A 22321-nucleotide genomic window follows, 5' to 3' on the forward strand; every position below is an offset into this window, starting at 1 on the left:
TGCACTTAGAGATCTAAGAGCTGGAAGTAGGCATTAGGAAGACTAATTCAGTTGTAGTGCATTAGCAGTCATGGAGGCTTCAGCTGATGGCAAAGCTGATGGCTGATTCATGACAAAAATAAATGTTGAGAGATTGGATTTTGCCTTGGGATGGAAATCCGGCTTTCCACTCAGTTTTAATACCAGGCATGTGCTCAGAAGTAGCCACATCTCACAGGCTAATGAGTAACACTCTGCAAACAGGCATCAGTGTGCCTTTAGGATAGTCTAGTGCAGTGGTCCCCGAACTTTTTACCTCGTGCTCCCCCTTATTCCTGTCCGTGCCCCGCCACGGAGCCAGGAGTGGGGCTGCGGATCTGGGAGGGGAGGGATGCGGACAGAGGTAAGGGAGCCGAGGCTGGGGCCACAGTCAGGGGTGGGAGCGGACCCTTGGCTGGGCAGCTAGGAACCTTGAGCATGGGGCAGGCAGCCCGGATCCTGGGCACAGGGCTGACAGCTGCAGCTGGGAGCAGATCCCCAGATGTGGGGCCAGCAGCCCGGGACTCCGGGCAGCCACGGCCTGGACCGTGGCATGGGGCCGGGGCCAGGAGTGGATCTGGGCGGTTCTCCCTCCCGACCCCTTTTGAGGGCTGATCCCGGGCCCCAGCCGCACCCCCTGAACATTACCCTTGGGGAGGTATGCCCTATATATTGAAGACCTCTGGTCTAGTGGATTGTAGTCTGGCCTGGAACTCAAAAGAGCTCAGTTCTAGTCCTGGTTTTACCACTAGCCTGCTAGGTAACCTTGGGCAAGTCACTTCCCTTCTCTGTGTCTCACTTTCTCTATCTGTAAAATAAGGATGATACTGACCTCCTTTGTAAGGTGTTTTGTGATTGACTGATGAAAATGTCATATAAGAGCTGGTTGTTATTATTCTCCTGGGGGACAATGGCAGGCTATAATTATTATTAGGAGAATACATCCATTTATTATTTAATATTTTTATTAATGACCTGGAAGAAAACATAAAATCATCACTGATAAAGTGTGCAGCTGACACAAAAACTGGGGGATCGGTAAATAATACAGAGCAGAGTTCACTGATACAGAGGGATCTGAATCACTTGGTAAGCTGGGCACAAGCAAACAATATGTGTTTTAATACAGCTTACAGCTAAATGTACACAACTAGGAACAAAGAACGCAGGCCATACTTACAGGATGAGGGACTCTATCCTGGGAAGCAGTGACTCTGAAAAAGAGTCTTTATTCAACAACAGCCTCTCAGACATGCCTGGCTCTCCAGGTTTCAAATGCTGTCTGAGCTGCAGACACTCAGTACCAGTGTCAGATGGCCACACGGAGTGTGTCTATTATCTGGGGGAGACACACATTGCCTAGAAGTATCCCCACTGTAAAAAACTGACAGCAAGGACAAGAAAGGCTAGGGATCCCCAGCTAAAACGCCTAATGATGGAGAAATCCCTCAGACCTGCCTCCAATCCCGAGTCCCGGACATCTCCTGGCCAACGCTCGCCTGCAGCTCCCTCAGACACGGGATCCTCTTCAAAAACGGCTAAAGGACCCTGTTCCTAAAAAAGCCACAAAAAAGCAGTCTCACACTTCTCCACAGCGAGAATCCCCTAGAAAAAAGCGATCTCCGATCACAAAATCTGCTCTGGTACCAATGGCACCAAGAACGCCAGACCGCGAGACACAAGGACCGTCTCGTACTCAGGAGCAAAAGATCCGGTGAGGCCTAGCTCTCATGGAGCACACATACAGACCAAAACTGAGCCTCCCACCTCAGCACGGAGGGAACCTAAGAAAACCCAGGCACCGAGCAGCACAATGGTGCCACCTGCTGCACCAATACAATGCAGTAGGTCTGCGGCATTGGCAAGGCTCATGCTGATTCCCAGCCAGAGCTTGCCTCCCACTTCGGTACCGAGCCTCCCCGTGCCGCAACAGTTTTTCAGCCAGGTGGACCTCCTCATCCCTTCTACTCCAGGAACTCCGCTTTTCGGCACCTGCAGCACCCCAGCCAGACCAGGGCCAAGCTTTAATACTACCCATGCTGGCTGAGCCCCATCTCTTTCCAGCGATGAAGAGGAAGAAGTAGAAGCAGGGATGTACACCCCTCACCATTCCTCGCCCAAACCTGGACCCTCACGGCAGCAGAGCACAGCTTGGCAACCCCCACAATGGGTGCCCCCTCCCATGTCCTCCCACCAAACTGGGTATATTGGAACCCATGGGTGTTATACAGGGTCCAGAACATTAAGCCCTCCAACCCACCCAGGTCCAGGACATCACAATCGTCTTCGCCTTCTACCCCAGCTTCCCCAGAAGTGCTGGAGAAGGAAGCCGAAGAACCTGAAGATAGAGTGACACCCTCCAACCTACCCACATTTTCCTTTAGTCTCTTGACGAAATAATAATGTCGCCTCCCACGACATCGGGAGATGACTTCAAATCTTTTCAGGATCTGTTTCAATGAGTAGCCGACTCCCTTTATATATCACTGGCAGAGCTACCAAAGACACAGCATAAGCTGACAGATATACTTCAAGCTTCTCCAGCAGCCAGAATAGCTCTACCCATTAATGCTGCCATCATGGACCCTACAAAAACTGTCTGGCAGACGCCAGCCACAGCTTCACCTTCTTGTAAAAGATCTGACAAGAAGTACTATGTACCGGCTAATGGAGCTGAGTTTTTGTTTACCTGCTGTGACAGACCCAGACCAGTGGGGAACAGGAGTCTGGTAGAGGGGAAATATACTGGTCACTGGATGAGTAGTTTTCTGTTCCCTGAGTGACCAGAGAAAGAGGCTGCACTAGAGTAATCAGGAACCTGCTAGAACCAGTTAAGGTAGGTAGGCTAATCAGGGCACCTGGGTTTTAAAAGGAGCTCACTTCAGTTTGTGGTGCGAGTGTGAGGAGCTGGGACAAGAGGCGCAAGGAGCTGAGAGTGAGAGGGTGAGGGTGTGCTGCTGGAGGACTGAGGAGCACAAGCGTTATCAGACACCAGGAGGAAGGTCCTGTGGTGAGAATAAGGAAGGTGTTTGGAGGAGGCCATGGGGAAGTAGCCCAGGGAGTTGTAGCTGTCATGCAGCTGTTACAGGAGGCACTCTAGACAACTGCAGTCCACAGGGCCCTGGGCTGGAACCCGGAGTAGAGGGTGGGCCCGGGTTCCCCCCAAACCTCCCAATTGACCTAGACTGTGGGTTCTTCCAGAGGGGAAAGTCTCTGGGCTGTTTCCCAACCCACATGGCGAATCTCTGCGGCAAGAAAATCCGCCAATAAGCGCAGGGCCCACCAAGATAGAGGAGGAACTTTGTCACACTACCCTATCCCAAACTCTTTGGTGGTAGAGGCAGTTAATCAAAAGGGGAAGCAACATCAGGCCAGAACCACCCCGTATGATAAAGACTTGAAACGGCTAGACCTCTTTGGCAGGAAAGCCTGTTCATTGGCGACCCTCCAATTTCGCAGAGCCAACTATTCCGCCTTACTAGACAATACACACACAATGTTTTTTCAGATGTCAACTTTTATTGAACACCTTCCAGCAGATACAAAAAGAACAATATAAAGTCAACATAACAGAGGGTTCCCTCATTTCCTGAACGGCTCTGAAGGCGTCTCTAGATTCTGCTGACATGGTGGCCCGATCCATTGCCACATGCGTCATCATGCGTAGGACTTCCTGGCTCCATCTCTCTGGCTTTCCCAGGGAAGTTCAGGCTACGGTAAAGGACCCACCTTTCGAAGGCCAAAAACCGTTCACAGAGAGTACAGCTGTATCCTTACACATCTTGAAGGATTCCCGTACAACATTAAAGACTCCGGGAATATATGTCCCTGTGAATAAAAAGAAACCGGACAGATTCTATAACCAGTGATTCTACACTGCCCTATACACCCAGCCTCAAAGACATTATTACCAGTGCCACAAGCAGCGCCAGTCGAATTGCCAACAAACACAAGAGCAGTTGTCTATGTCTCAACCATCCACTTCCAGGCAAACATTTTGAAGTGTTGGTCAAGGACATGAGGGCCCCACCTTCTCCAATTCCAGGGTCACATTTAATCTCCAGCCCATTTGGGGACTGCCTTACGCCTTTCTACCCTATCTGGAAAACCATCACCTCAGACAAGTGGGTCCTGGAAATACAGAAGGGCTATTCCATCCCCTTTGTCTCTATTCCACTAACCTTCCCTGTTTCTCTTCAGGGACCCCCTCATGAGTACCTGTTACAGCAGGAAATAAACCATCTCCTGCAATTAGGTGCCGTGGAGCCTGTATCAATGCAGCACAGGGGCAGGGGGGTTTATTCACATTACTGCCTCACTCAGAAGAAAATAGGCAGATTGAGGACCATCTTGGACTTGTGCAAACTAAACAAGTTCTTGAGAATACAATGCTTGAAGGTGGTAACTCTAGCAACCATCATTCCGGCATTGGAGAAAGGAGATTGGCTCTCGGTCCTCATCCTATAGAACACTTACTTTCATGTCACACTACTTCACGTCACTATCCACCTGGCGCATAGGTGGTTCCTCCAATTCACTCTTGGGAACCTGCATTACCAATACAAGGTACTCCCCTTTGGCCTATTCTCGACCCAAAGAGTATTTTCCAAAGTGCTCACCATTGCAGAAGCGGTGTGATAATCTTTCCCTACCTAGAAGACTGCCTGTTGAAAGCACCAGCATACCAGGAGGCAGTCCATGCCACTCACACCACTATAACCCTGTTTACAAACCTAGGGGTTACAAATCAATCTGTAGAAATCCACCCTGATTCCAACCCAACAACTGGACTTTATAGGGGCACACCTTGACTGTATCAAGGCATCAGCACGGCTACCCCAACAATGGTTCCTTACCTAAACAAACCTAATTACAACAGTGAGACACAGCCCACGACTGCCAGAAAGTGCCTACAACTTCTAGGGCACATGCCAGCTGCGACGTTTGTGATGAAACATGCCAAGCTTCATATGAGATGTCTACCTGGCTACACACTGGCTATATTCCTCACAGACACTCGATCAACAGACATCTTACAATGCCCAGCAGAGTGAAAGACTCGCTCACATGGTGGCGGCTGTTGTGGCTTCCTTTTGCTTCCCCATCAGAAAGTCATTTTTCTGCAGAGAAGCAAAGAAAATCTGCAGGGGAAATAAATTCTGCACATGCGCAGTGGCTCAGAATTTCCCCAGAATTATAGGATGCACTTACTTCATATGCTTGTGGAAACAAGAAATCCTGTTGCAGGGTGAATATCTGGGACTTGGGGACATCTGTGGAGTGCATGAGGTAGCAAGGGTGGAGTGTTGTTGTTTGCTTCCTTTAGTCTTTTTCCGTGATCTCATTGTACTGCACAGTTCTCGCGCTGCCCCGGGCATTGTGACAATAGCTGGCTGTTTCTTATCTTCCAAGAATATTTCCTACCAGGAGTGGCTTGGCTGGTTCCTGGCTCAGTTTGTGTGGCAGTTGACACTGGCTGGGATTAGCTAGCTGTGGCACACGTAGTGCACTGGTGGCTGGTGTCCATTGTTATCCATGTGGGCTGCAGGTCTCAGTCTCCCGTCACTTTGGGTTTTAAAGAGGGGCAAAGCTGGGAATCTGTTGGGGAAGGGAGGCTGTCACAGGGAAGTGTTTTGCTGGAGATGGGGGCTGGCCGTTATAATCTGCTGCTGGTGCAAACTTCCACCACTTTTTGCTGTTTTCTTATTCCCACATGGCTTTTTCCAGGCATTCTTCCAAATGAATGATCGTAGTTAAACAGAGCTCCGAGGGGAGCCCTCTTTTACCAGAGTCCATTGAACAACTTCTGAGCTTGCTTCCTGAGGGCAGAGCTCCCAGTATCTTGGTACAGGAGGCTGCTAACAGAGGCTGGCTCTTGGGTGTGAGCCTTTAGCCAGAGCAGGGGCAGATGCCCAGTGATGTGGTAGGTGGTTGAGCAGAGCAGCCTGCCCCAGGTGAGAGGGAAGTCTGAATTTCTACACAGCGGGGAGGGGTATTTGTTAAGACTCAGCCCTAACCAATCTCAGGTCAGGGTAGCCAGCGTCAGGGAAGGGGTCCCAGCTCCCAACCACGTGCCTCGACACAACCACCCGCCCGCCCTCGTAGGGGGCTCAGAGTAACCCTGGAACAAGCACCACACTCAACAATCGCACAACGCTTTTATCTAACCCAGGCAAAGCCAGGTTCAGACCCAGGTCAGGATCTCTAGCCGGGGGCTCACACACTCCCTCCCCCCTGGCATGGTGTAGAGAAAAACTGCTCTTCCCTCACCCCACCTGGCTAGACACACACGGAATCTCTTCCCTGCCCCAACGCACGGGAGCTCACAATGGTGGCTTGGGTACGTGGTCTCAGTTCCTGTCACCGGCAGGTTGACAAGAGTCCCCTGTTGCCAGCACCTGACTCTCCTCCCTCTCTGCCCTCGCTCCGGGGACGGCGCCTCTCTCTGTCTTTGCTTTCTTTCTCAGTTTCCCAGGCTGCTCCCCCATCTCCCCCCATCTGCTCCTTCGCTCCCCAGGGTGAGAGTAAATTCGGTGTGTTTGACTGGCACTGCCTCCCAATCAGGGGTGTGCAGGGAGGGGGGCCGGGGAAGGGGCTCTCTTGCCAGCTGCACACTGATGCTGTATGGGATAGGAGCAGGAGGGACGCATTGATTTAGGCTAGGGGAGATGCCAGTCACTGCAGGGGGCCTTCGCTCCCTCCTCAGCTACTCAAAATTGTGGTTCATTAGCAAAGACCAACCCGGCGCCCAGCAAGCTGCCATTGGGAGGAACCTAAACCTGTTCACTCCAGGGCAGCTGTCCCAGCATTTCCTGGACAAGGAGCCCTCAGTGCAGGCTCTGCTGGGCCTCAGACATCGCTGGGTGGTTCTCTCTGAGTGCAGCAGCCACTGAAATTCCCTCCTGCCCCCCAGGTCTCCCTCTGCAGCGGGTAAGACCTGGGTCTTCTGCACACTGGCAGGGGTGCGGTAGTGGTGAGAGGGGTGGGGGTGTTAAGATTTTGCTCCAACAGGGGGGCGTGAGGGTAAGTACAGAGAGGTATTGAGTTGGGGTGGGGTCCAGTGCCCACTCTCCTTCAACCCCTCTGTCCCTGCGCTGGTCCAGGGTGAATCGGCATAGGCTGCTCTCTTCCCCCATCCATACTGACACTGGTCCCAGGGGTAGCCCATGGGGGAGGCAGGGGTGCAAAAGCTTAACCAGAATAATGTGATTAAGGTCTGGTGTCTGCTTAGTCATGGGGGGCTGGGAGCAACATCAGTGTACAGGCTGGGTTCCCAGGTCCATGCAGTATTCGGGTCCAGGGCTGTCAAGGGGAGAGACTGAGCTGCCACATGACGGATTGGGATGTTTCTGACATCAGAATCACGTGTTTCTCCTGGCTGGCTGCCAGCTTCTACCTTATAGCCATTCAGCTCACCGCGATTACTGGCAGGGCTGGGTTTATTCAGTGCACACACCACTGTCGGTCACATGTTGCAAAGTACAGGCGCTCGCTTCCTAAACGTCATTAGGATTGTTTGTGTGGAAGCCAGGCTTAGTGTTTGTTGCGTGTGTTTCTTTAGTGCCTAGAGGCCCCAGCTGAGAACAGGGCCCCATTGTGCTGGGCGCTGCACCCCACCCTCAGTCCGTGTCCCAGGGGGGGAGCTGCACAGTAACCTCTCACCTCTGTGCAGCCAGAGTCCTGTGCTCCCCAATTCCAGGCTGTAGCCTCCACATTTATTTCACAAATAAAATTTGCAGAATTTTGCAGAATTTTTAAAATATTGTGTGCAGAATTTTTATTTTTATTTTTGCGCAGAATATTTCATTTTTTGGTGCAGAATGCCCTCAGGAGTAATCCTGCAATAACAGTGCCCCACTCTCTAGGCAAGGCACTAGTGGGCAATTCACCTGACCATGATGGCAAGCCCCAATCTGCGAAGATAGAGAGGGAGGGAAGGAATGGATTTTGCAATGAGCTGCAATGCAAGTGAAGGGCAGTGGAATGCACCAAGTAGGGACTGTACCCCTGAATCAGAGCAAGAAAGAGTGGAAGAGAACTCTATTCTGACTTCTAAGTTCTGTATCTCTAAGACATGTCCGAATGCATGACTGGAAAGGGAAATGTGCTATTTGCCAAGCATGAAGGGTTAGGGTGGGACCGTGACTTACTAGAGAGTGCTGCATGGGTGCAACAGGTCAGGTTACAGCAATTGAGGGCTGTTGGTGAGCCATGACAAAAGCTCCCATGTGAATCTTCACTGTGATCCCACCCCAGAGCTTTACCCACCATTTGGAGGAGCACTAGCAGGGGGCCCTCCCACAGAGGCAGAGCAGGGGGGTCCCTCCTGTAGCAACCACAGTGGCTTGAGAGGGGTGGCTGAGCCTTCTGCATTCTTCCCCTCCCATCACATACAGAACCACTGCTGGGATGGGCTTGGTGAGTCCTGGAGTTAACACCCCATTGAGGTGCATGGGGCAGCACACAATTCCCATAGTTGCCTAAGGTGACTGCATCCTGCTACAACCACACCCCACAATTTATGCAAACCACTAGAGGGCAGTTAACCTGGGGTATGTGAAATGTTCAGTCTTTGAAATCTGTTAATTAATTTCAGAATCACTTTGTTACATTTTAAGTATTTAGCAAAATGTTTCTATGAAAATTGACAAAGGAAAGAGAAAGGTAGGGTTCAAAGGAGAGAAAGGTAGGGTTCAAAGGGGACTTAAAGGATTCACGGGTCTTGTAGGGAGAAGTCATTGCACTGCGACAGATTGAAGGATGGAAATATAGAAAATTAAACAGGATGATGGGAGACTGAGGCTGGAGATTCAGAACAAAGGACAATAGCAACACCTAGTTCTTATAGAGCATTTTTTGACCATAGATCTCAAAGCGCTCTACAGTTGGGGAAAAGAGTCAGGAGGAGGCAGAGTGACTTGCTCAAAACTCACACAGTAGCCCACTGGCAGAGCTAGGATTCGAAGCCCTGTATCTAAATGCCAGAACGGCACACTATACCATAGTGCCCCCTACAGTTTCTGGAGACACAGACTAAAGGGAATGAATAAGGAAGGCTCTGATGAGCCAGACACGTTCTGTACCAAGCATAATGTTAGCACTTCAACAGCAACAACAGTAAAATCATCCCGTTTTTCTATTGTGCAATAAAATTTGCATTCCGCTTGAGTGGCGATATCCTGGGCTGTGTCAGGCTGTTTGAAAGCAGAGGGCACTCAGCAGACCCTGCCCAGCGGAGATCCAGACAAGCCAGATTAGCTACTGCCAAGACCGGAGTGAGAAGAATTAAAGAAGCAGCTGGATGCATACGCTGAAGTATGAGATAATGTGTAATCAGCAATATCTGCGCTGCCAGCCAAGCCTGTTTATTATGAGCCAAGCCCGCTGTAAGATGACACAACTCTCTCACCACGTTTACCTCATCTGGCTGCAACCACAGCTCCAGGGCACTGCGGGGTATTCCCATCACCCTTTCACTGAGTGAGAGTGACATGCAAACCCTACTCTGAACACTCTCCGCTAAAACCCTCCCTCCCAGCTCCCTGCTATGACAGGGGCTCCCTGCGGACGTCCCCAGCACGGTGGACATGGGGGACATGAGCCCTGCACAGAAAGCAGACTGACTGGGCTAAGTCACCTTGCAGACACTGCTGTGAGGACGTGTCCCTTTACAAGGCTCTGGCACATGTGGGTGGAACCAGTTCTCGGGTTGTGTAGAGCTGATCCGTAGAAGAACATGGTCACTGAATAAAGTAGGTGCCCTGCAAGTGCTGTTTACTGAACACCGTGGCTGCCCCCCAAATTGATGCAGAAGGAGGAGAGGGTGTAACACGCAACAGGAAAGAACCTCAAAGTCACTGGGGGGTAAATACACCCTGCATTTTCTTCTCTCCACATACCCTGTGTAGCCCACTGCTCAGCCCCGCCAGATGAGCCCCAACCACAGAGGATTTGAGTGTGTTACAGCCACTGCAGACTAAGCCCAACTCAAGCTATAGTGGGTTGTACATTTTACCTCTACATGTGCCCGGTTCAATCCCCGGCATGACAGCCAAGATGGGGGTCGCCCACTTGTTTGCAGTGCTGCGGAATACTGTCCCTCAGAGCCAAGGCAGGCACAGGGGCCAATAACACACCTCCTGGGTCAGTCTAAACACGTACATGGGTCGGTCCTGCTGGAGAAGGGTGGTTTTGTGGTCCAGGCACAGGACCAATCCTCAGCTCTGCCATAGATTCCCTGGGTAACCGTGGGCAAGACACTGCATCTCTCTGGGCCTCAATGTCCATCTATAAGGGATAATACTCCTTCTTGTACGTCAGCTCCTTGGGGCAGGGACCGTCTCTCACTGTGTGTCTGTTCAGCTTGCTTACATCATGTGTTTGTGGAAGCAGGAAATCCTGTTGTCCTGTTGCAGGGTGAATCTCTGGGACTTGGGGAGATCTGTGAAGTGCATGAGGTAGCGAGGGTAGAGCGTTGTTGTTGTTCGCTTCCTTTCATCTTTTTCGGTGATCTCATTGTATTGCACAGTCCTCCCCCTTCCCAGGACATTGTGACAATAGCAGGCAGCTTCTTATCTTCCACGAATGTTTCTCATGAGGAGTGGCATGGCTGGCTCCCGGCTCAGTGTGTGTAGCTGTCACAAGCTGGGGTTAGCTAGCTGTTGCACCCGCAGTGCAGTGGCAGCTGGTGCCCTGTGTAATCCGTGTGGGCTGCAGGTCTCCGTTTCCCGTCACTTTGGGTTTTAAAGAGGGGGAAAGTTGGGACTCGGGGCGGGGCTGTCACAGGGAAACGTTTTGCTGGAGGATGCAGGAGACTGGTGCAGAGCTCCTTTCATAATGAAAACCTCTCCTGTGCTACCAAGGGCAGGGCAGGAGGGAAGGTTTACTTCTGTGTGATGCTGTTACAGCATGAGCTGGGCCTCTAAGAATAATTCAGGCCTAGCATCGACATAGGCCCGGTTTTCCTCCCACAGAATGGCCCGGTCAGAGGAAGGATGGTTCAATGGTTAGGGTGCTAGCCTGTGACTTAAGAGGCCTAGGTTCCATTTCCTGTGCAATCTGTGGCAAGTCTGTGCCTTGGTTCTCCATCCGTACAATGGGGATGGCAGCCCTGCCGCATGGGGGTGTTGTGAGGAGAAACACCTGAAAAGATTGTGAGGTGCTGAGGGATGACAGTGTTGGGGGCCAGCTAAGAACCATCGCTAGATCCACAGGAGGAGATGGGCCGTTATCATGATGTGTGGAGGAGCCTGCATTGGCTAAATCTGCTGCTGGTGCAAACTCCCACCACTTTCTGCTGTTTCCTTATTCCCACACGGCCCTTTCTGGGCCTTCTGCCAAGTGAATGACTGTACAGCAGTTAAATAGAGCTCGGAGGGAAGCCCTCTTTTACCAGAGTACATTGAACAACCTCTGAGTTGACTTCCTGAGGGTGGTGCTCACAGTATCTTGGTATGTGTGTCACAGTATCTCTTGACCTGCTGCTTACAAACAGGGAAGAATTGGTAGGGGAAGTAGATGTGGGTGGCAACCTAGGCAGCAGTGACCATGAGATGGCTGAGTTCAGGATCCTGACAAAAGGAAGAAAGTAGAGTAGCAAAATATGGACCCTGGACTTCAGACAAGCAGACTTTGACTCCCCTAGGGAATTGATGGGCAGGATCCCCTGGGAGGCTAATATGAGGGGGAAGGAGTCCAGGAGAGCTGGCTGTATTTTAAAGAAGGCTTATTGAGGGCGCAGGAACAAACCATCCTGATGTGCAGAAAGAATAGCAAATATGGCAGGCAACCAGCTTAGCTTAACAGTGAAATCTTCGGTGAGCTGAAACTCAAAAAGGAAGCTTACAAGAAGTGGAAACTTGGACACATAACTAGGGAGGAGTATAAAAATATTGCTCAAGTATGCAGGGAGCATATAATCAGGAAGGCCAAAACACAATTGGAGTTGCAGCTGGGTTTATTTAGTGTGGAGAAGAGAAGAATGAGGGGTGGATTTGATAGCAGCCTTCAACTACCTGAAGGGGGGTTTCAAAGAGGATGGAGCTCGGCTGTTCTCAGTGGTGGCAGATGACAGAACAAGGAGCAATGGTCTCAAGTTGCAGTGGGGGAGGTCCAGGTTAGATATTAGGAAACACTATTTCACTAGGAGGGTGGTGAAGCACTTAAATGGGTTACCTAGGGAGGTGGTGGAATCTCCATCTTTAGATATTTTTAAGGCCCAGCTTGACAAAGCCCTGGCTGGGATGATCTAGTTGGTGTTGGTTCTGCTCTGAGCAGGGGATTGGACTCCTGAGGTCTCTTCCAATCCTAATCTTCTACGATTCTATGGTAGATAGTTGAGTAGAGCAACTGGTACCAGGTGAAAGGGATGTTTGAGTGCTCCATACAGAGGGAGGGGAGGGGTATTTGTTAAGATTCAGCCTTAACTGATGTCAGATGGGGTTACCCAGGGTTGGGGAAGGGGTCTTAGCTCCCAACCACATGCATCGGCACAAACTCCAGCCCTGACTCTGGGGGGGAGGGGGAGGGCGAGACTAACCTGGAAAAAGCACCACACTTAAAAATCACATAATGTTTTATTTAACCCAGGCAAGCCAGGAGCAGACCCAGGTTAGGATCTCTAGCAGGGGGCACACACATTCCCTCCCCCCGGCATACCATACAGAAAAACAGCTCTCCCCCGCCCTTTCTGGCTAGACACACATAGATTGCCGACACCGTGCCAATGCAATCCCCTCCCCTGCTTGGGTCAGTCCAGCCTGTCCGAGCTTTGCTCTGATGCTGGTGTGTGGTTAACATCCCATTGAGGTGCATGGGGCAGCACACAATTCCCACAGCTGCCTAATGTGACTGCATCCCACTACAGCCATGGCCCACAATCTATGCAACCCACTAGTGTGGAGTTAACCTGGGGGAAATTAAATGTCCAGTCTGTGAAATCTGTTAATTAACATCAGAATAATTTTGCTGCATTTTAAGTATTTTAGCAAAATGTTTCTATGAAAATCGACAAAGGAAAGCGAGAAGTAGGGCTCCAGCGGCACTTAAAGGATGCCCAGGTCTTGTAGGGGGAAGCAGTTGCGTGGAGACAGATTGAAGGATGGAAATATAGAAAATAAAGAGAAGAGGGGACTGAGGCTGGAGAATCAGAACAAAGGACAATAGCAACATCTAGTTCTTATGGCGCATTTCTCCTCCGTAGACCTCTTTATAGGTGGGGAAGAAGAGTCACAAGGACGCAAAGTGATGCCCAAAAGTCACACAGCAGCCCAAGGGTTAGAACCCCCATATCCCAAATGCCAGTCCAGGACTCTGTGCCACGATACTACACCACACTGCCCCCCGCAGCCTCTGGAGACTGTTTCTGTGTGGAGGGTCTCACACGATGGGGCCCTGATCTCAGCTGGAACAGGCACAAACACTAAGCCTGGCTTTCACACGAACAATCCTACTGATATTTAGGAAGGGAGCATCCGCACTATGCAACAAGTGACTTACAGAAGCCTGTGCGCTGAGTGAACCCAGCCCTGCCCATAATCACAGCGAGCTCTTCACTGCACGGCTCTAAACTGGAAGNTCTAAGCTGGAAGCTGGCAGCCAGCCCAGGAGAAAGGGGCGATTCTGGCACTGCTAACATTCCAGCGGGTCTCACTCACAGTCGGTGGTTCTGCTGAACAGGGGAAAGTGGGCCGGTACTGGCCAGTACAGCGTACCAGTAAGAAGTGGCTGCCGGTACAGACCCGTACACAGCTGACGTTAAAGTGTTGCCGGAGCGCCAGGTGGCGTGGCCTGGGCAGCACTGAAGGGCTGGCTGGGGGAGGCTGACCCCAGCCCTACCCCTTCTGTCTGAGGCCCCGCCCTTCTGCTCAAGGCCCCACCCCCTCCCAGGGGCCCAGAGCCAGGCCCCCATACCCGTAAGAGTTTTAAGTTACTTTCACCTGCCTCTGATGAGTGAGGGAGCAGTGGCCATGTGGAAGCTCAGTCTCTCCACTTTACAGCCTTGGACCCTAATGCTGCAGCCCTTGGGAACCTGGGAACCCAGGCTGGGCAGTGATGGTCCTCCCAGCCCTGCATGCCTAAGCAGACACCAGACCTTAACAATCACATTATTCTGGTTAGTCTTTTGCACCCCTTCCTCCTCCATAGGCTACCTCCTCTGGGGCCAGCACTAGTGGGGATGACTCACTCTGGACCCAGCGCAGGGACAGAGGGGTTGGAGAAGGGTGGACACTGGACCCCACCCCTATTCAATACTTCCCTGTACTTCCCTCTGTTGGAGCAAAATCTTAACACACCCCCACCACCACCCCTGCCAGTGGGCAGAAGACCCAGGTCTCACCCTGTGCGGAGGGAGACCTTGGCATGCAGTAGGGGATTTCAGTGGCTGCTGCACTCAGAGAGAACCACCCACCGATGCATGTGGCCCGGTAGAGCCTGCACTGAGGGATCCTTGTCCAGGAAATGCTGGGGCAGCTGCTCTGATTGAACAGGTTATAGGCTCTTCCAAATGACAGCTTGTTGGGAGATGGGTTGGTCCTTGCCAATGAACCTCAATATTCAATAGCTGAGGAGGGAGTGAAGTCCCCCTGCAGTGACTGCCATCCTCCATTAGCCTGAATCAATCCTGGGATGGGCTTGGTGAGCCCGCCCAAGCAATGGATCCTGGAGTTAACTCCCCATTGAGGTGCATGGGGCAGCAAACAATTCCTACAGCTGCCCAAGGTGACTGCATCTTGCTACAAACACGCTGTACAACCTATGCAAGTCACTAGTGGGCACAGGCTGGATTCCCAGTGGACTGCAGCATTAGGTCTTAGGGAAGCAAAGCTGAGAGACTGACCTTCCACTGCCCCTTCACTCAGCACACCATGAGTCAGACCGATTGGAATGTTTGCATTGTCAGAATTGCCTGTTTTTCCTGGGCTGGCTGCCAGCTTCCAGCTTAGAGCCGGGCAATGAAGAGCTGGCTGTGATTGTGTCATTGTTAAGTGTGGTGCTTTTTCCTGGTTATTCTCACACCTGCTCCCCTTCTCGAGTCAGGGCTGGTGTTTGTGCCGAGGTGCGTGGTTGGGAGCTGGGTACCCTTCCCCATGCAGAGCTCTCTCCTAAGTCACTGTCCCAAACTAGCCCTTCAGACTCCAATCGTGCATTCTGCCAGGTCTGAGAGGCACAAAACAAAGAAGTCAGAATGGAGTTCTTCCCACTCCTTCTTGCTCTGACTCAGGGGTACAGTTCTTGCTGAGTGCATTCGCCCCTTGCACTGATTTGGGGTACAGTCCCTAGTTGGTGCAATCCACTGCCCCTTCACTTCCACTGTAGCTCATTGCAAAATCCATTCCTTCCCTCCCTCTCTATCTTCGCAGATTGGGGCTTGCCATCCCGATGAGGTCAATTGCCCACTAGTGCCTTGCATAGAGAGCGAGGCACTGTCATTGCTGGATGCACTTGCTTCATTAAGGCAGGAATCTTGTTGCCAGGTGACCCTCCCAGACGTGGGGAGATGCTGTAGTGCACAAGGTAGCAAGGGTGGAATGTTGTTGTTTGCCTATTTTAGTCAGCAGTGATAATCTCACATTCCTCTCAAGCCCTGGGCATTGTGAGGAAAACATCCTGCCTTTGTGCTCTATTTCCCAGGAGGAGTGGCATGGCTGGCTCCCGGCCCAGTTTGTGTAGCTGTCACAGGCTGGGGTTAGCTAGCTGTTGCACACGCGGTACAGTGGCGGCTGGTGCCCTGTGTAATCCGTGTGGACTACAGGTCTCAGTCTTGTCACTTTGGGTTTTAAAGAGGGGGAAAGCTGGGACTCTGCGGTGTCACAGGGAAGTCATTTGCTGGAGGATGCAGGACACTGGTGCAAAGCTCCTTTCAATGCTTCTGCTTCCTTATTCCCACATGGCCCTTTCCAGGTGTTCTGCCAAGTGAACCACCATACAGCAGTTAGAGCTCAGAGGGGAGAATTCTTTTACCAGAGCCCGTTGAACAACTTCTGAGCTTGCTTCCTGAGGGCAGAGCTCCCAACATCTTGGTTCAGGAGGCTGCAATCAGAGGCTGCCTCTGGGGTGTGAGCCTGTAGACAGTGGGGTGTGAATGGGGACAGACAGATGCCATGTGACTTAGTTGACAGTTGCGCAGAGCAGCCTGCCCCAGGGGAGAGGGAAGTTTGAATGCTCCATACACGGGGGTAGGGGTTATTTGTTAAGACTCAGCCCTAATCGATGTCAGAGGGGGGTATCCAGCGTCAGGGACGGGGTCCCAGGTCCGAGCCATGCGCCTCGGCACAACCACCCGCCCTCCCTCCTGGGGGCTCAGAGTAACCCTGGAACAGGCACCACACTCCACAATCGCACAATGCTTTTATCTAACCCAGGCAAGCCAGGAACAGACCCAGTCAGGATTTCTAGCCAGGGGCTCACACAATCCCTCTCCCCAGCGTAGCATAGAGCAAAACTGCTCTTCCCTCATCCCACCTGGCTAGACACACACAGAGCCCCTACCCCGCGCCAACACAATCCCCTCCCCGGCTTGGGTCAGTCCAGCCAGCCTGTGCTCTGCTCTGGTGCTGGCGTGTGGTGGGAGCTCACAGCGGTGAGTCGGGTACGTGGTCTCAGCTCCTGTTTCTGATGTTAGAATCGCCCAATTCTCCTGGGCTGGCTGCCAGTTTGAGGCTTAAAAGAGTGCAGCCAAGAACTCAGAGATTATTAACACGGCTGGGTTGGCTCAGAGCACAGGCTATTATTAGTGGTCACGTACATTCCATAATACAGGCACTCCCTTCCTAACATCCGTGGGTCACAGATGCGAGGATGTTTGTGTGAAAGTGGGGCTTAATGTTTGTGTGTGTTCCCGTAGCTCTCAGAAACCCCAATTAGCACCCCGTTTTGCCGGGCGCTGCACAAACACACAGGGAGAGACAGTCCCTGCCTCAAAGAGCTGACAATGTAAAAAGACAAGACAAACAGGAAGGATTATTACCCTTTACGGATGGGCAGTTGAGACCCAGAGAGATGCAGTGACTCCAACAGGAACCATCCCTCTATTGATGATCAAGCCATGAGAGACCCATCAGACCCTAACACTGTTGTTAAGGATGTGAGTATGTTGTAACTTGTGCATAGGTCTGTACAGAATTTCTATATGCAGGGGTAATCATAACTTCAACTGTAACTTTAATAAAATCTATAAAATAGACCAGACTTACTTTGTACTGATGAATGTATGTGGTCAGATTACAAAATTCACTTTCAATTAAAAAGCAAGGCTCAGTCAGAGGAAGGACGGTTTAGTGGTTGTATGTGTGGTCAGTCCCCACCCTTGGTCTTCGTGTTCCTAGAGACTCTAACTCTAAAACAAGTAGCAGAGGTGACTTTCACTCGGTTATTAAGCTTGAAACTGTAGCCACCAGAGTCAAACCCATTATGGTGTAATACCACAGTACAAAATTCACTTTCAATAGAATAAAAGGCTACATGGGACTTTAACAACAATTCCGGCCTAGCGCTGACATAAGACTCCTTTTCCTCCCAAAGCAAGGCCCAGTCAGAGGAAGGACGGTTTAGTGGTTGGGGTGCTAAGCTGTGACTTGAGAGGCCTAGATTCAATTCTCCATCCCTCCAATGGGGATCTCAGCCCTCTCTTACAGGGGTGTTATGAGGAGAAACACCTGAAAAGATTGTGAGGTGCTGAGGGATGACAGTGTTGGGGACCAGCTAAGAACCATCGCTAGATCCACAGGAGGAGATGGGCCGTTATCATGATGTGTGGAGGAGCCTGCATTGGCTAAACCTGCTGCTGGTGCAAACTCCCACCACTTTCTGCTGTTTCCTTATTCCCACATGGCTCTTTCCGGGCCTTCTGCCACGTGAATGATCGTACAGCAATTAAACAGAGCTCCAAGGGGAACCTATTTTTAGCAGAGCCCATTGAATGACTTCTGAGCTTGCTTACTGAGGGCGGAGCTCGCAGCATCTTGGTACAGGAGGCGGCTAACAGAGGCTGCCTGGTGGGTGTGAATTTATAGACAGAGGAAGAACAGATCCCTGCCTCTGTGACGTGGGGTAGATGGCTGAGCAGAGCTGCCTGCCCCAGGGGAGAGGGAAGTTTGAATGCACCATATAAAGGGAGGGAGGGAGGGATTATTTGCTAAGGTTCAGCCCTAACCAATGTTAGTTCGGAGTAGGTTTGCCAACTCTGACTGAAGCTATTCCAGGAGATTTTTTCCCCAGCATGACGTAATGTCATTTTCTTAAAATACCCTGTTAAAATCTCCCGGCTTGCTCTCAGTAGTCACCGAGAGATCAGGGCTGATTCTGGGACACTCCAGGCCAATACTGGAGGGTTGGCACCCCTAGGTGGGGTGGGGGGTATCCAGGTCGGGAAAGGGGTCCCAGCTTCCAGCCATGTGCCTCAGCACAGCCACCCGCCCTCCCTCCTGGGGGCTCAGAGTAACCCTGTAACAGGCACCACACTCAACAATCGCACAACGCTTTTATCTAACCCAGGTCAGGCTCTCTAGCCGGGTGCTCACACACGCCCTCCCCCGCTGGCATAGCATAGAGCAAAACAGCTCTTCCCTCACCCCACCTGGCTGGACACACACAGAGCCTCTGCCCCGCGCCAACGCAATCCCCTCCCCGGCTTGGGTCAGTCCAGCCGGTCTGTGCTCTGCGCTGGTGCTGGCGTGTGGTGGGAGCTCACGGCGGTGAGTCGGGTACGTGGTCTCAGCTCCTATCACCGGCAGGTGGAGAGTTGACAAGAGTCCACTTTTTCCAGCGCCTGGCTCTCTTCCCTCTCTGCCCTCAGTCCGGGGACGGCTCCTCGCTCTGTCTTTGCTTTCTTTCTCAATTTCCCAGGCTGCTCCCCCATCTCCCCCCATCTGCTCATTCGCTCCCCAGGGTCGCGTTAATTCGGTGTGTTTGACTGGCACTGCCTCCCAATCAGGGGTGTACAGGGTGGCAGGGAGAGGGAAGGTGAAGGGGAAGGGGCTCTCGCCAGCTGCACACTGATGCTGTATGTGATAGGAGCAGAAGAGATACATTGATTCAGGCTAGTGGAGGATGCCAGTCACTGCGGGGGGCCTTCGCTCCCTCCTCAGCTACTCAAATTTGAGTTTCATTGGGAAGGTCCAACCCAGCGCCCAGCAAGCTGCCATTGGGAGGAACCTAAACCTGTTCACTCCAGGGCAGCTGTCCCAGCATTTCCTGGACAAGGAGCCCTCAGTGCAGGCTCTGCTGGGCCTCAGGCATCTCAGGTGGTTCTCTCTGAGTGCAGCAGCCACTGAAATTCCTTCCTGCCCCCCAGGTCTCCCTCTGCAGCAGGTAAGACCTGGGTCTTCTGCACACTGGCAGGAGTGCGGTGGTTAGGGTGACCAGATGTCCAGATTCTATAGGGACAGTCCTGATTTTTGGGTCTTTTTCTTATATAGGCTCCTATTACCTCACACCCCCGTCCCGATTTTTCACACTTGCTGTCTGGTCACCCTAGCGGTGGTGCTGAGGGGGGTGGGGGTGTTAAGATTTTGCTCCAACAGGGGGGCGTGAGGGTAAGTACAGAGAGGTATTGAATTGGGGTGGGGTCTAGTGCCCACCTTCCTCCCACCCCTCCGTCCCTGTGCTGGTCCAGGGTGAGTCCATGCAGTGCATCTGAACCGATGCTGGACCCAGAGGTAGCCCATGCGGGGGTGCAAAAGACTAACCAGAATAAAGTGATTGCTACGGTCTGGTGTCTGCTTAGCCATGCAAGGTTGGGAGGACCATCACTGCCCAGCCTGGGTTCCCAGGTTCCCAAGGGATGCAACATTAGGGTCCATGGCTGTAAAGTGGAAAGACTGAGCTTCCACATGGCCACTGCTCCCTTGCTCATCAGAAATACCAGGTGTGAGTCAGACCAATTTGATTAGAAAGTTTCTGATGTCAGAATCGCCCAATTCTCCTGGGCTGGCTGCCAGTTTGAGGCTTAGAAGAGTGCAGCCAAGAACTCAGAGATCATTATCACGGCTGGGTTGGCTCAGAGCACAGGCTATTATTGATCACATACATTCCATAATACAGGCACTCCCTTCCTAACATCCGTGGGTTGCAGATGTAAGGATGTTTATGTGAAAGCAGGGCTTAGTGTTTGCGTGTGTTCCCGTAGCTCCTTGAAGTCCTGATCAGGGCCCCGTTGTGCCGGGCGCTGCACAGACACACAGCGAGAGACAGTCCCTGCCCCAGCTGAGATCAGGGCCCCGTTGTGCCGGGCGCTGCACAGACACACAGGGAGAGACAGTCCCTGCCCCAGCTGAAATCAGGGCCCTGTTGTGCCGGGCGCTGCATGGACACACAGGGAGAGACAGTCCCTGCCCCAGCTGAGATCAGGGCCCTGTTGTGCCGGGCACTTCACGGACACACAGCGAGAGACAGTCCCTGCCCCAGCTGAGATCAGGGCCCCGTTGTGCCGGGTGCAGCACAGACACACAGCAAGAGACAGTCCCTGTCCCAAAGAGCTGACAATGTAAAAAGACAAGACAACAGGAAGGATTATTACCCTTTACGGATGGGTAGTTGAGGCCCAGAGAGATGCACTGACTTGTCCATGGTCCCCCAGGGAATCTGTGGTAGACCTGGGGATTAAATCTAGGTTTCCCGCAGGCCAGTCTTGTGCCTTGACCACAAAACCATCCTTCCCCAGCAGGGCTGACTCATGCACGTGTGTGGACTGACACAGCAAGTACATTGCTAGCCCCTCTGCCTGCATTGACACTGAGGAACAGTATTCCAAAGCACTGCAAACAGGTGCGACCGCCCCCGCCTTGGCTGACACACCAGTGATCAACCAGACAATGCCAGAGCTAAAAAAGCGTGTCTTACTGCAGCTTGAGATAGAGTCAGGCCGGATAACTAGGGCTGTAACACACTCAGCTCCTCTGGGGAGGAGCTGAGCAGTGGGTTACACAGCGTGTCTGGAGAGAAGAAAATGCAGGGTGTATTTACCCTGCTTCTCCTCCCCTCTCTTCCCCCCATTAACTTCAGGGTGTCTCTCCCACTGAGTGCAGACCCCCTCCCCACTCTGCATCCATTTGGGGTTTAGCGGTGGTGTTCAGTAAACACTCAGCCAGCATTGGCGGGGCACTGGCTTTACTCCGTGACCGTGTCCTTCTACGGATCAGCTCTGTACAACTGGCTCCACCGGGTTCATGTCAGACATTGCTTCCCCACAGCAATGTCTGCAGGGTGACTTTGCCCAGTCACCCTGCGCTCTGTGCAGGGCTCATCCCCCCCATGTCCACCATGCTGGTGACTTTTGCAGGGGGTCCCTATCATAGCAGGGAGCTGGGAGCGAGGGCTTTAAGGGTGCACGGGGGAGAGTGATCGGGGTGGGTCTTGTATGCCACTCTCTGGTCATGAAAGAGTGATGGGAACACCCCTCTGTGCCCTGGAGTTGACATTATCATTGCAGCCAGATAAAGGAAATGTGTTTGACAGAGTTGAGTTACTGTACAACAATACGCAGGTCCGCAGGAGTCCGTCTTGGCTGGCAGGCTGCCCAGATACTTCTGAGCAATAAAACTGCCTGGGATTCCTGACGACAATACATCTTGGCTCAATCGCATACTCCAGCATGTGCATCCACAGTGCTGTTTAATACGTCTCCTGCTCCTGCCTTGCCAGCAGCACATCTCGCTGCCTGGAGCTCTGCTGGGCAGGTTCTGCTGAGTGCGCTCTGCTTGCCAACAGCCCAGGGTAGCTCCCCCAAGGTAAGATGCAAATTGTATTGCCATATAGAAATGGGGGGAGATTTGTTGTTGTTGTTGCTGACGTGCTAACATTGTGCTTGGGGTGGAACGTGTCTGTTTCATCAGAGCATTCTTCCTCCATACCCTTTGCCTGGGTCCATTGGGGGCAGGGCTATGAGATGCAATGTGATATGGTGGCTGAAGCCCTAGAGTGGGTTTGGAATAATATATGGCTGAGGGGGGCGAGTGAGGGTTTCGAAGTGCTGGAGGGGGCTGCGGGTTGAGGCAGGGGGTTGGGGTGTGAGAGGGGCTCTGGGGTGGGGGCTCTGGGGTGGGCCAGGGATGAGGGTTTGGGGTGCAGGAGGGGGCTCCAGGATGGAGGGGGGAAGCAAGGAATTCAGAGTGTGGGAGGGGGCTGCGGGTTGAGGTAAGGGGTTGGGGTATGGGAGAGGGTGAGGGCTCTGGGCTGGGGGTGCTGGCTCTGGGGTGGGACCAGTATGAGGGGTTTGGGGTGCAGGAGAGGGCTCCAGGCTGGGGGGGGACCAAGGAATTCAGAGTGTGGGAGGGGGTTGTGGATTGAGGTAGGGGCTGGGGTG

At 52.3% G+C, this 22321-nt stretch overlaps 1 protein-coding gene across 1 annotated transcript in view; it reads left to right on the top strand.

Annotated features, from left to right (window-relative positions):
• Positions 1–21509: 21509 nt before the first annotated feature.
• LOC117870449 (early activation antigen CD69-like) overlaps positions 21510–22321 on the top strand; it is a gene marked incomplete at its 3' end in the record, with an annotated part of 18166 nt that continues 17354 nt past the window's right edge. Inside the window, 1 exon segment of the mRNA XM_034757607.1 lies at positions 21510–21746.

This window comes from Trachemys scripta, unplaced genomic scaffold, assembly GCF_013100865.1.
Source record: "Trachemys scripta elegans isolate TJP31775 unplaced genomic scaffold, CAS_Tse_1.0 scaffold_28, whole genome shotgun sequence".
Classification (NCBI taxonomy): Eukaryota; Metazoa; Chordata; order Testudines; family Emydidae; genus Trachemys; species Trachemys scripta.